Source organism: Carassius carassius, chromosome 34, assembly GCF_963082965.1.
Source record: "Carassius carassius chromosome 34, fCarCar2.1, whole genome shotgun sequence".
Classification (NCBI taxonomy): Eukaryota; Metazoa; Chordata; class Actinopteri; order Cypriniformes; family Cyprinidae; genus Carassius; species Carassius carassius.
Genome location: NC_081788.1, coordinates 2,303,517 through 2,314,532, shown reverse-complemented (window position 1 = coordinate 2,314,532; position 11,016 = coordinate 2,303,517).

Genomic DNA, 11,016 nt, shown 5'->3' with positions numbered 1-11,016 from the left:
GAGGGGAACATCCTTCAGCCCCTCCCTCTTCTTCTCTCTGCAGCTGTGTTTGCTGCTTTGCCACTTTACAGACTCCAGTTCATTGCTTCCCTTTGTTAAGGCACTGTTCCAGAAGTCATCTGAAATTTTAACACTCAGAGACTGCATTAATCAAATGTACCTATGTAACTTCTGACCAAATTGTGTCTGAGCATTCAGCTCTTTTTCTAATTTTCACTTTTCAACCTCCTCTTTCAGGGGTCCCTTAGTAAAAACAAAATCATCTGGTTGAAAACAGCAGTTCTCTTATTCTATGTTAGTAAAGCAAGTTCTTCATTGCAGGAAAATAGCAAGCATTTTTTTTTCTTTGCAAAATGCAGAAATCAGCTACCTTTATTATCTAAGTATACTGCAATAAAACAAAATAAACCTTCCTTTTGAGACAGCATGATATACGTATGGTAAAATAAAGACTTCAATCATAATTTTTCTTCTAAATTTGCATACATGATTTAGAATAATATGGTATTGTTGAATTAATGTTTCCTAACCAACATAAAATAATTCCTATTATTGTAAATAAAATAATTTAATTTAATTATTTAAGCAACTAGTTCCCTTCCTATTGTAAAATGCCTATGGCTTTTGAATCAAAATGTCTATTAACTTGGTCACCCAATCTTGCTCTCATTCCGCATTGCACTACACAATTTATTATTATTTTTTTTTTCTTAGTTAACTCAAGCCCAATCTCTGAAACTCTGTAATCGATTAACTTTCATACTGTGTCCCAGGGATAACAAGATACAAATTTTAGATGTCTTCACATATTAGATATAAAGTTTTAAGCACATGCATCTTTTAAATTCATATATTAATACAAGTTATTAAATAATAAATGCACATCTTATTTTAATTAATATATTATTCTTTTTATATTCTGTACAGTCCATTTCTTGGTACATTTTTATATATTTTTTCTCTAAAACAACATTCATACAATCAACTTTATTGTTTTAGGGTTCCTGCACTCATCCTTTCTTAACACCAGCCACGCCCTTCTCTGTAACCTAATCACACTCAAGTGATTGTCCAGAAGGGGAGAGCACCTCTTGCTCCACCAGATATAGAGTCTATTTTCTCACACAACCACAACCAGTCACACAGACACTTACATTAAAACTGTCACGCTGTCAGTCTCTGTTTTCCTGTCAGGTTCCGGTCGACCCTTCAGAGTCGAGTCAGGTGCTCGTGGACCCTCCAGAGTCAGGGTTAGTCACCATTGACCTTCCTGAGTCAGGGTTAGTCACCTTTGACCTTCCAGAGTCAGGATTAGCTACCATGGACTTTCCAGAGACAAGGCTAGTTAATGCTGACCTTTCAGAGTCAAGTCAAGTCACTGGTGATCTTCGAGGACAGAGTCAGGTCACTGGTGATCTTCGAGGACAGAGTCAAGTCACTGGTGATCCTCAAGGACTGAGTCAAGTCACCGGGGATTTTCAAGGACTGAGTCAAGTCACCGGTGATCTTCGAGGACTGAGTCAAGTCACCGGGGATCTTCAAAGACTGAGTCAAGTCACCGGGGATCTTCATGAACAAATGCAAGTCACCAATAATCTTCGTCCTCCCGTTGGTTTGGCCACAAGGACGTGGTGGTCTTCCGCTCCGCCCTGGGGGACTCCGGCATCGACCACAAGGACGTGGTGGTCTTCTGCTCCGCCCTGGGGGACTCTGGCATCGACCACAAGGACGTGGTGGTCTTCCGCTCCGCCTTGGGGGACTCCGGCATCGATCACTAGGATGTGGTGGTCTTCTGCTCCGCCCTGGGGGACTCCGGTATCGACCACCAGGATGTGGTGGTCTTCTGCTCCGCCCTGGGGGGGCTTCTTCCTTGACCACATGGGTGTGGTGGTCCTCTGTTCCGCCCGGGTGGGCATCAAGTGATGTCCTTCATGGACCCATGTTTTTGTGTTTTTGTTTTTCTGTCTGTTTCCTTCTTTGGACCTGGCCCTCCGTCCCTCCCCCTGATCCTCCGCCGGTCAACCACCCTCCTGGACTCCTTGTTTTGTGTTACACTTCTCTTGTCTCTGTCTTTCCATTTTACCTGGTTGTTTGTCTCTGTCTCCCCATTCTACCTGGTTCTCCTGTCTCTGTCTTTCCATTTTACCTGGTTGTCCTGTCTTTGTCTCCCCATTCTACCTGGTTCTCTTGTCTCTGTTTTCCCATTCTACCTGGTTCTCCTGTCTCTGTGTACTATGTTTTCTGGCCCTCCGTCCCTCCCCCTAGTCCTCCGCCGCTCCACCTCCCTCCTAGCTTCTTTATCTGTTGGGTTTCCCTGGGTTTCAGGTGGAGCATCTGGCAGCTGCTCCGTAGGGGATGGGGTAGTGTCACGCTGTCAGTCTCTGTTTTCCTGGGTGTCCACTAGTGAGCTCACTTCTCCTTAGGCACTTCACCATAGGCACTATAATTCCTGTCTGGTCCTGTCTTCACAGTAATTGCACTCCAGTTAATCGCACAAGTGCAGGCAATCTATTGTCATTAGTCTCCTTATAAATAGCTGTCTTTCCCTGTAACCGGAGATGTTTTGCGGTCTCCTCCGAACCTGGAAGCACACGATGTACTACGATGTACTCCAGATTCAAATCCCACTCTACCTATTCCAAACAGGCCTTCAGATGACTCAAGTTCTTCATGCCTCCACCAAGAAACCATGGTAAATTAATAACTTAGTTCATGTTGATTATGTCATAGTATAGCATATCTCTTATTTAACCTAATCATTATACATTCAAGTATAAAATATTTTTACTATTTTCTTCATGTTTAGAATGATGAATTATCAAGTGATGATGTGCTATCCAGACATCCCACTGCTATTGTGATGACTGCTAGATAGAAACATCATCTCTCACAGGTTAGTATCAGTAAAAGAAAGTTGCGTTGGAGTGCTTAACACAAAAGGTCTCATTCGTTAAAATTAGCAAATGTATTAACTATCACAACCTAACAATTAACAATAGTCAAGTCAAGTCAAGTCAAGTCACCTTTATTTATATAGCGCTTAAAACAAAATACATTGCGTCAAAGCAACTGAACAACATTCATTAGGAAAACAGTGTGTCAATAATGCAAAATGATAGTTAAAGGCTAAGCAAGCCAGAGGCGACAGCGGCAAGGAACCGAAACTCCATCGGTGACAGAATGGAGAAAAAAACCTTGGGAGAAACCAGGCTCAGTTGGGGGGCCAGTTCTCCTCTGACCAGATGAAACCAGTAGTTCAATTCCAGGCTGCAGCAAAGTCAGATTGTGCAGAAGAATCATCTGTTTCCTGTGGTCTTGTCCTGGTGGTCCTCTGAGACAAGGTCTTTACAGGGGATCTGTATCTGGGGCTCTAGTTGTCCTGGTCTCGGCTGTCTTTCAGGGCAGTAGAGGTCCTTTCTAGGTGCTGATCCACCATCTGGTCTGGATACGTGCTGGATCCGGGTGACTGCAGTGACCCTCTGATCTGGATACAGACTGGATCTGGTGGCTACGGTGACCTCGGAATAAGAGAGAAACAGACAAATATTAGCGTAGATGCCCTTCTTCTAATGATGTAGCAAGTACATAGGGTGTTATGTGAAGTGTTTCCGGTTCCTGTTAACCTAATTAATGCAGCCTAAAAATCCTTTAACGGATTTGGATATTAAAAGCATATTAGTATGTTATGTGTAAGCCAGGTTAAAGAGATGGGTCTTTAATCTAGATTTAAACTGCAAGAGTGTGTCTGCCTCCCGAACAATGTTAGGTAGGTTATTCCAGAGTTTAGACGCCAAATAGGAAAAGGATCTGCTGCCCGCAGTTGATTTTGATATTCTAGGTATTATCAAATTGCCTTAGTTTTGAGAACGTAGCGGACGTAGAGGATTATAATGTAAAAGGAGCTCATTCAAATACTGAGGTGCAAAACCATTCAGGGCTTCATAAGTAATAAGCAATATTTTAAAATCTATAAGATGTTTGATAGGGAGCCAGTGCAGTGTTGACAGGACGGGGCTAATATGGTCATACTTCCTTGTTCTAGTAAGAACTCTTGCTGCTGCATTTTGGACTAGCTGTAGTTTGTTTACTAAGCGTGCAGAACAACCACCCAATAAAGCATTACAATAATCTAACCTTGAGGTCATAAATGCATGGATTAACATTTCTGCATTTGACATTGAGAGCATAGGCCGTAATTTATATAGATTTATTAGATGGAAAAATGCAGTTTTAAAAATTCTAGAAACGTGGCTTTCTAAGGAAAGATTGCGATCAAATAGCACACCTAGGTTCCTAACTGATGACGAAGAATTGACAGAGCAACCATCAAGTCTTAGACAGTGTTCTAGGTTATTACAAGCAGAGTTTTTAGGTCCTATAATTAACACCTCTGTTTTTTTCAGAATTTAGCAGTAAGAAATTACTCGTCATCCAGTTTTTTATATCGACTATGCATTCCATTAGTTTTTCAAATTGGTGTGTTTCACCGGGCCGCGAAGAAATATAGAGCTGAGTATCATCAGCATAACAGTGAAAGCTAACACCATGTTTCCTGATGATATCTCCCTAGGGTAACATATAAAGCGTGAAGAGTAGCGGCCCTAGTACTGAGCCTTGAAGTACTCCATACTGCACTTGTGATCGATATGATACATCTTCATTCACTGCTACGAACTGATGGCGGTCATATAAGTACGATTTAAACCATGCTAATGCACTTCCATTGATGCCAACAAAGTGTTCAAGTCTATATTTTGAACAATACAGTTTTTAGTTACAGTATTTATTGATCTTTGTAAATGTCCGTTAATAAGAATACAGCTGTTCATTGTTTGTTCATGTTAGTTCATAGTGCATTAACTAATGTTTAAAAACTACAGAATTTGATTTTAATTATGTATTAGTAAATGTTGAAATTAACATTAAGATCAATAAATGCTGTATAATTGTTGTTAATTCTTCATTTATGTTATCTGTAGTAGTTAACTAATGTGGTAATACTTTAGTATAGGAAACACATATTCACTATTAACTATGACTTTTCTTTGAAAAAACTCCTAATTTACTGCTTATTAATAATTTATATGTTTGTTGTTAACTTTAGGTATTGGGTAGGATGAAGAATATAAAATAAATTTATGCAGAATAAGGCATTAATATGTGCTTAATAATAATAATAATTAATTAATTAATTAATTAATATTAATAAAATAAAGTGTTACCTCTAATGTTATCTAATAAAACCTTATTGTGAAGTGTTTTTTGTTGTAATCTGTGATACATTTTTCAGGATTCTTTGATAAATAAAAAGTTAAAATAAGAAGAGCATTTATTTAAAATAGAAATAATTTGTAACAATGTACACTACCATTCAAAGTTTGGAGTCATTTATTTTATTTTTTTTAACAATTGATACCTTTATTTAGCAAGGTTTTGTTAAATTGATTAAAAAAAAGCGAAAGTAAAGACATTGTTGGAATATATTTATATTTTGAATAAATTCTGTTCTTTTACAATTTTTATTCATCAATGAATCCTGAAAAAATTATTACAGGTTTACATTATCACAAGATATTAAGCATTACAACTGTTTCCAACACTGATAATAATGGAGTATAAAATCAACATATTAGAATGATTTCTGAAGATGATCTGAAACTGAAGACTGGAGTAATGATGCTGAAAACACAGCTTCACACCACAGAAATAAATTACACTTTAACAGAGATTCACATAGAAAACAGATGTTTTAAATTGTAATATTTCACAATATAATTTTTTTTTTCTGTATTTTTGATCAAATAAATGCAGGCTTTGAGCATACGAGATGTCTATCAAAACCATGAAAAATGTTATTATTTCCAAATGTTACCTCACAACCTCAAAAGTACATTATATTTACTAAATAAAATTAGTATTTGTCACTATAAAACTTGGCAAAAAACTTTGTTCCTGAGTCACATTAATGATCTATCCATGTTCTCATTCAGTGATGTTTGTAACACTGTCAGTGTTGTGCCAGTTCATACTTAAAAAGAACTAGCTCAAAGTTCAGTTCACACAGATGATAATGAACTAGTTCATGTTCATAGTTATATATTCATTAAATACAGGCAATTGGTTGATGAAAAGTTGATTAAAATTAATCGAATAACTTCAACTTCAACGGTCAAAACCATGTCTGACCCTCTCCATGTCTCATATTGTGCATCCTATCTTACTCGGCCGTGCTGTTCACTTTTCATAAATCAACAAAAATGGAAAAAAAATAACATTATAATATTTTAACAAATATGAAACGCGCTTTTTTTAATGGCTACAACAGTATAGTATGCCTACATAGCCTACTCTCTATTTGTACAAATTTCTGCACATTAATTTAATTTTGAATTTTGCACACACAAGTTTAAAGGCATTTGTTCAAATCAAGTTCACGGATAATTGTGCGTGAATTTATTAGCCTAATCATTATGATACTAAAATCCTAACAAATAGGCTATGCTATGTACAAAAAATCAGATGAGCCAATAAAATGAACGGTTAAGCATTTTCCTCCCATAGAAAACCATTATAAGATCGCTTAATGTGGCTTAATGCAGATTAGAATGTCCCCTTATTATGTTGAAATAACGAGATATCGATACTAGGCTACTGTGTCTACCGTGGTCTCCTTTTTGATCAGCGGAAACGATTTTTGCTTGTTTGGGATCTGACTGTCCAGCGTATTTGAAAAAGTTAAGCAAACTTTCCTGTCTTTTTGACATTTTTCCCCTGCGTGAAACGATCGAGGCTAACAGCAATCTCAACTAGTACAACAAGCGCGCAAGTCATGTTTCACAAACATTGAACACTACACAAACAGTAATTTTTTTTTTCATTTAGGCAATTAATTTTAGTGACACAGGAGGTGCCGGATCCAATGTCGGAGGTGACGGAACATGTTCCGGCTCAAATTAAGCCCTGGTAAAACCTGACTTTTCAAATGAGCGTGAACGTGAACTGCGCCTGCTGTTCATTCCTGCCAGAGTGAGCGCCGCTCTCGTTCACGTTCATTGTATGAAAAGTGATTCGTTCAGTTCAGCGTTCGGCGAAAATATGAACGCATTCAGTGAATGTCATTCATTGAACGCGTTCATGCACAACACTGAACACTGTAAAATATATTTCCCTGCTAATTAATGTTTTTTTTTTTTTTTTTTTCAGAGTGGTGTGAATGATGTTGTGACTGAGGTTCAGGAGTATCAAGCTCAGTTACTGAACAGTTACAAACAGTATTCAACAGACATGCCGGAAGTGAACTTCAGCAAGAAGCTTTGGGACTCTTTGACTCCTTTAAAGATCCATTTGCTTCAGATTCAATATCATCTAGACAGGACAGTGTTATAAAAGAAAAATTCAATTTTGTGGAAGCAGAAGAGGTTTTAGTTGGATTAGCAGTATTTCGTCAGAAAAGAAAAAAAACAAAAACAAAGAGACCTCGCAATAAAAAACACATGTTTCCATAATATACCCCTGATAAAGAGTTTAGAACAATTAATGTCTCATCCAAAAATCTTTGCCATGATAAATGGTGGATCTCAGAAATGCAGCAGTGGATATTTTATGACATCATAGATGGCGAACTAATGCTTTCACACCCTTTATTTTCTTCTAGACCAGGGATAGGCAACTCCGGTCCTGGAGGGCCACTATCCTGCAGAGTTTAGCTTCAGCCCTCATAAAAACTCACCTGCCTGTATCTATCTAGTAATCCCGAAAACACTGATTGCCTTGGTCAGGTGTGTTTAATTAGGGCTGGAGCTAAACTCTGCAGGACAGCGGCCCTCCAGGACCGGAGTTGCCTATCCCTCTTCTAGACCCTCTGCTTTACAGATGATCCTTTATTCGGATGAAATCGAAATTTGCAATCCACTTGGGTCTCATGCTTCAAAGAATAAGTTGCTTATGTTTAACTACACTTTGGGAAACATTAATCCAAAGTACAGGTCAAAATTAGCTTCAATCCACCTTCTTGCTATTGCAAAGCAAAGTGAACTCTCAGAATGTGGAGTTGATGCAATATTGGCAAGATTGCATGAGGACTTTGTAAAGCTATATAATGACGTGAAGATTCATCTTCCATGTGGTGAACATGAGATATATGCAGCAGTGGTTTCCATATGTGGAGATACTTTAGCTAAACATGAGTTATGTGGATTTAAAGAGGGTGTGGGCTTTACATACAGTAAATGCCGACATTTTGAATGTTCTTTTGAAGACATGCAAATGTTTTTTAATGATGAAAACTTTGAGCAAAGAACACTGGAAAGACATATTCGACAGTGCAGTGACATTGAGAAAGCCAGTACTAAATATCTCAGAAACAGCCTTAAAACTACATATGGAATAAACCGAAAAAGCAAAGTAATGGATTTCCCTGCCTTTAATTTAAATTTAAATTTTATTTTAATTTTACATTTTTTATTCCATCAAACTCCTCAAGATATAATGCATGTAATTCTTGAGGGCATTGCTCCCTTTGAAATTGTAAAAAAAAGTGTATCCTGAAACAATTGGTTCTTTTGGGACAACTGGACCTTGATGCTTTCAATGCTGATATAATTGGATTCCCATACTCCTCACAAGATACTAGAGATAGGCCTAGCCCTATTGCGTACAGTACGCTAGCTTCCAATGACAAGAAACTGAAGCAGTCATCAGGTCAAATGCTTGTTTTGCTCAAAATAGTGCCCTTTCTATTGGATGTGATTATATATATATATTGGGACCAGCATCAGAAGTAAAAAACATGCCATATTTAAAAGGAAAATTAAGGGACTACTTTGGAGTTGATCAGATACACGGGCCGTTATCGGCGTTAACGTGCTGCGTTAACGGGAGACTCTTATTGGGCAATAAAAAAAATATCGCCGTTAATCTATTCTCAAAGTTGGGTTGGGAGCTGGGTCTATACTACGCGAGCTATGATGACTTTCACCTTGATATTTTAGCGCGGATGTATACCTAGCCGAATCTGTAGGGGGCGAGAACGAGCCTTTAAACCTGTGTGTATGCCTACTGTGTAATTACCACAAACGTGATGTGCTAACATGGATGCATCTAAGATGCTGCCGGGTTTGCTTCAGGGAAATTTATAATTTTTTTTAAAGCAGCTTCCCAATGGAAACCTCGGCAAGACGCACACCTGTTTCACACATACGGTGACACACTGGATGCATGGCGTGCGTTTCTGCTGCATGTCAGTTGCGTGGTGCCTGCGTTGCGTTTTCTGTCTCTTTACACACCAGAATCATGCCTGACTCGGTGCTGGCGCACGGCTGCTGCTGTAGGTGACATAGAGGGAGGCCGCCGACAGACCAGGCTCTTGTCTTCACGACAATATCTATACTTCATGTTGAGCATAAATATAAAGCATATTGATAAAGGACACCGTCAACAGTCTTGACGGCAAAATAGAATATGTTTGACCAAAAATGACGGAGTATTTTAAAAGCAGGTGAGAGCACCGGTGCCTTCTTCTGTCTTGCTCTGAGCACGCTGCTGTTCAGTTTCCACACACACTTCATGTAAAGTTTTTACTACATACATCTTTAAGACTAAAAGCTATTTGAGGTCTATGAATGATAGCTGGTCTTTTGGATGTCCTGCCCGATGTAGGCCATTCATGATTTGTCCGGGACCTAAGTGTTATGAATCCAGGTCCCGCCAACTCCCGCTGACATTTTTTCCTGTCCCGTCCCCTGGTCCCGTCCCAATCCCGTGATTAATAGAGTGAAGATCTAGTGCGAAGATGAATAACCAGCATCAGCAGGCACATCCCGGACAATCTCAGTTAATTAGCTATAAATATTTTTTTTCGTGAGTGACATAAACATTCCCTTTGTGTGTTATGATATTTTCTATCATATCATATCTAGTCCGTTAACACGTCTTTTTAAGTTTGGTTTAGAAAGCAATACTTTATGTTTAGGCAGTAGGGCTCCACGATAAATCGCACATAATATTTAATGCGCATCTTGTCAGTGAAGCCGGTGTCCTGACATTTCCCACCAGGGTTTACTGCGCATGCGCACATCAATATTGCGTCCTTTTTCTCATGCTAAACAATGATTTTTAATGTATCTGCATTACTGTAAGGGTAGGTTTAGGACTGGGCAAGGTGTAAACTTGAATAAAAACAATCTAATTGGTAGAAAAAAAATATTTAATGTTGGTGTCCTTTAGCTGTATCCCTTTTAGCTACAACCACAAATATAACACATAAAATACTGTATTTGCATTCCGGTTCTGTAATCAGAGATAAATCAGAACCAGCTTTACTGACAAGATGCGTATTAAATATCGTGTGCAATTTATCGTGCAGCCCTACTGCCTAAAATATATATTAGATATATAGATATTGGCCTACTCTAACTACATAGAGCTTGCAACACACAAAGGGAATGTTTCTGTCACCCACTAACAAAATATTTATGGCTAATTACCAGAGATCGTCTGGGATTTGCCTGCTGACGCTGGTTATCCATATTCACACACCTGCCACAAGCAGCCACGAGTGGCATTGGAGTGACGTCAACTCCCCCTTGGACTGATTGGCTAGAGGAGCAGCTGTCAATCTAGAACTTATGGGCCAATGGTGACGCTGAATCCTGTCCTGATTTACATGAAACTTTGACTGCAACATTTCTAAACGCAAGCACAGAACGTGGAAACGAGCAAAGGGGAAAAGACCACAAGCACACACACACACAAAAAAAAAACATGTGAGCAGGAAACCTAATTTTGTTTGCGATTTGGAAAATTTTGAATTCATGTTTCAGTTTTGTGCATTATAATTTTAAATGTGTTTACATTTTGATTCACTCTTATTTTGCTATCTATGACCGCGTCGTTTGTTATGTAAAAAAAATTGCATTTGTTTTTCAGTTTTGTGCGTTCTTATTTTACATGTGTTTTTAATTTTTTGATTTATGCTTATTATTTTTCGATCTGTGACTGCAATACATTTGGCGGGAT